Raw genomic sequence first — 3,328 nt, forward strand, 5'->3', positions numbered from 1 at the left:
TTGTTATTTTTCACATAAAAATAACAATAAACCATATACATATCGATATCAATGTATATAGAGATGGATATGAACGCCTCATATGGATTTCGTACACTCGTTTGACAGATTTTAGCAAGTAAATTTTTTAAGGGTATGAAAGTAAACACACTAAAAAATGATGAAAAGATTTGGGATATTAGAAAATAAAAAGGATATCAACCAAAAAGTTAAAAGTCTCTTGAACTAAACAAAAAAAAATCAAAAAACTCCCTTGAAATCAAACCTAAAACTAAAAAAAAAATCAACCACAAAATTTAAAGAATATATCAAAATGTTGGAATTCGGCTAAAAATACAAACGACTTTGTGAGCCTCTGATCCACCTTAATTAAAGGTGAAGCCATTTGACGAAAATCCTGGTCCTAATGTATGTATAATTGCTTACGATTATTGATATGGTTATAGAATTAGTTAAATCAACCCATGAATGAATACAAAACATTGATCATAATGAATGAAATCTGAATGCACTTACATAACGTAAAAGCTAAATATAAATGTAAAAAATCAAGTTTGAAATACGTACATTGAACTAAACAAATTGGCATTTTGTTAATGATGAATCTGTTGAAACAAATATGATAATCTACATATGTGAAATAAAAGAAGAGTAGAAAACAGTTGGATCTTTGAAGATCGATTGTTCCAATGCTCTTTGAAGATCCCTCAAGTCACTACCACGAGGAAGAGAGAAAGTAAACAAACAGACGGGATTTGAGTAAACAGAAATCAAGTACCTGTTCTTTGAAGAATCACTAAACATAAATCAATTACCTGTTCACAAGTCGGACTACACAAAAATCGATATTCTTTGAAGAATCATTAAACAGAAATCAAGTACCTATTCGAGCAATCGAGACAGAGAGAAAGAGGAAGAGTGATTCGATCGACGAGAGATTCAAGCAATGGCGATGAGATCAACAAGATTTGACGACGGATTCGAGCGATGGCGATGAGATCAACGAGATTCAACGAAGTTACTTTAGCGACTCAAAATATCTGGGGCTCGATCGTCTGTGTATCATGAGAAGCAGCGATTTAGTGTTCATGTTTTTTTATTTAATTTTGATTTAAATATAAATCTTTTAGATACATTTTTAAGGCGTAACTAAATACTTTTATTTAATTTTAAAAATCTTAAACTTTTTCTTAATCTTTAGAAAAGCTTAAAAAATGTTCCTAAAAATTGATGCAACTTTTTAGAGACCTTTTTTTTGTAAAAAGCTTCTCTAAAATTTTATAACGACATTTATCACACCGTATAATTAGTCTATAAATCCTTCTCTAATTAAATGTCGTCCCACCTTTAGTTACGTTTCTCATTTTTGTTATTTAAATCATTCTCTATAATGTAGCTTTTGATACACTTTTAAAAGCTTCTCTGAAGATTTCTTATCTAAAGGTCCTTTATCTTGTAGTGTATCCATTCATAATTTTCTCACACACACACACACACACACACTCTCTCTCTCTCTCTCTCTCTCTCCTCTTCTCTCTCTTTTTGTTTGTTCAATGTCAGTAAGAGTACGGTGGAGTAGGCATCGAAAAGAACCTATATGGGTGGAGAATACAAAAAGTCGAAAGCTTTCATGTCGGATATCGTGACTTCCTTCCTTAAAAAGTGACAAAAATAAAAAGGTGATGAATTTTTTCATATGTGGATCAATTTTTCATTATCATATATAAAAAAATGATGAATTTTTATATATGGATTATTCTTGTATATGAAGTTCTCATATATGGATCATTCTTGTATATGCTTTTTTCATATGTTCATCATTTTCATGTTGTTTCATATATGAAAAAGTGATGAAGTTTTGTATATGAAGTTTTCATATATGGAACATTCTTATATATGTTTTCATATATGAAAAAATGATAATAAAATAATTGTATATGGATCATTTTTGCATGTGTTTTTTTCATATGTGGATCCTTTTCCATATTGTTTCATATATGAAAAAGTGATGAATTTTTGTATATGGTTATGAATGATTATGAATTATTTTTGTATTACAGTTATGAATGGGTTATGAATGGTTCATGTATTAAGAAATTAATAACTTTTAAGAAAAAATGTAATTATTCATTAAATTATGGAGTCAATTACATATGTAACCGCATAAAATATTCAAGTAATTAATATTTTATAGAAAAATCTGAATTATTCCTAAAATACGAATTTTGTAATAAGACCCAAATGCCCTTGGTTGTAACGGTTATACCCTTTAAGTTAGTTGCATTTAAAGATGCCTCTATGTGTGTGTGTGTGTGTGTATGTATATATAGGAGTTATATCAAATGAGAATCACAAATATATTACAAAACGTGAGAACCGATATAAAAGCTTTTTTTGCATTATATTTTTTATCAAATGCTATGATTTAAGATATTGATTCACATATATTTATTTTATAATATGATAGTTTTACATTTATTTGTTTCACCTGCATGTGTATATTTTTTACATGTATTTTCCATTTCATTAGGTGAACAAAAAAAATTCACATGTAATCTTTTCACAAGATGAATACAAACATATGTGAAAAAATATCTTAAATCATAGGTTTTGATAAAAAAAATCATGTGAAAAAATATTTTTATATCGGTTCTTATGGATTTGTAACATATTTATGATTCTCATTTGATTATATGTGTGTATGTGTGTGTGATTTTGTTTGCAAACCACACCATTACTACAAATGTTGCAAACACATATTCACCTTTGAATTCATTGATCAATGGTTGAAAATGAATATGTACTACTTATAAGAATTTTTAATAGATCTTACTTAAAATTAGAATTCAAAAAAGTAAAATAGTTAAAAGATATTCTTGAATACATATTTTTCATTTTCGGTAATGATGGTATGTTTTTTTTTTTTTTTTTTTTTAACAATTTAAATATTTTTTCATATTTTTTAGATTTTTTTTCCGATTTCATGTTTCATGTTCGCGTTTCATCTTTTTTCGTTTTCATGTTTCATATTCTCATGTTTCATAATTCGTATTTCATGATTCGTGTTTCCCGTTCTATTCTTTAGTGTTGGTTTCATGTTTCATGTTTCAATTTTCATTGGTTTCATTTAATGGAACGCAACACAAAAAACCAAAGACTTATCTCTATCCTCCATTGATGAAACAAACAATCTTCGATAACTTCAGTCTTTGAAACATGAAGAAACTGAAATTAGTTTTCACATGTAAAAAACTCACGTAATTATATATATATATATATATATATATATATATATATATATAGGGCCAAGATCAAATGATAACCATTC

This window comes from Cynara cardunculus (assembly GCF_001531365.2).
Source record: "Cynara cardunculus var. scolymus isolate 2C chromosome LG 13, CcrdV1, whole genome shotgun sequence".
NCBI classification, from domain to species: domain Eukaryota; kingdom Viridiplantae; phylum Streptophyta; class Magnoliopsida; order Asterales; family Asteraceae; genus Cynara; species Cynara cardunculus.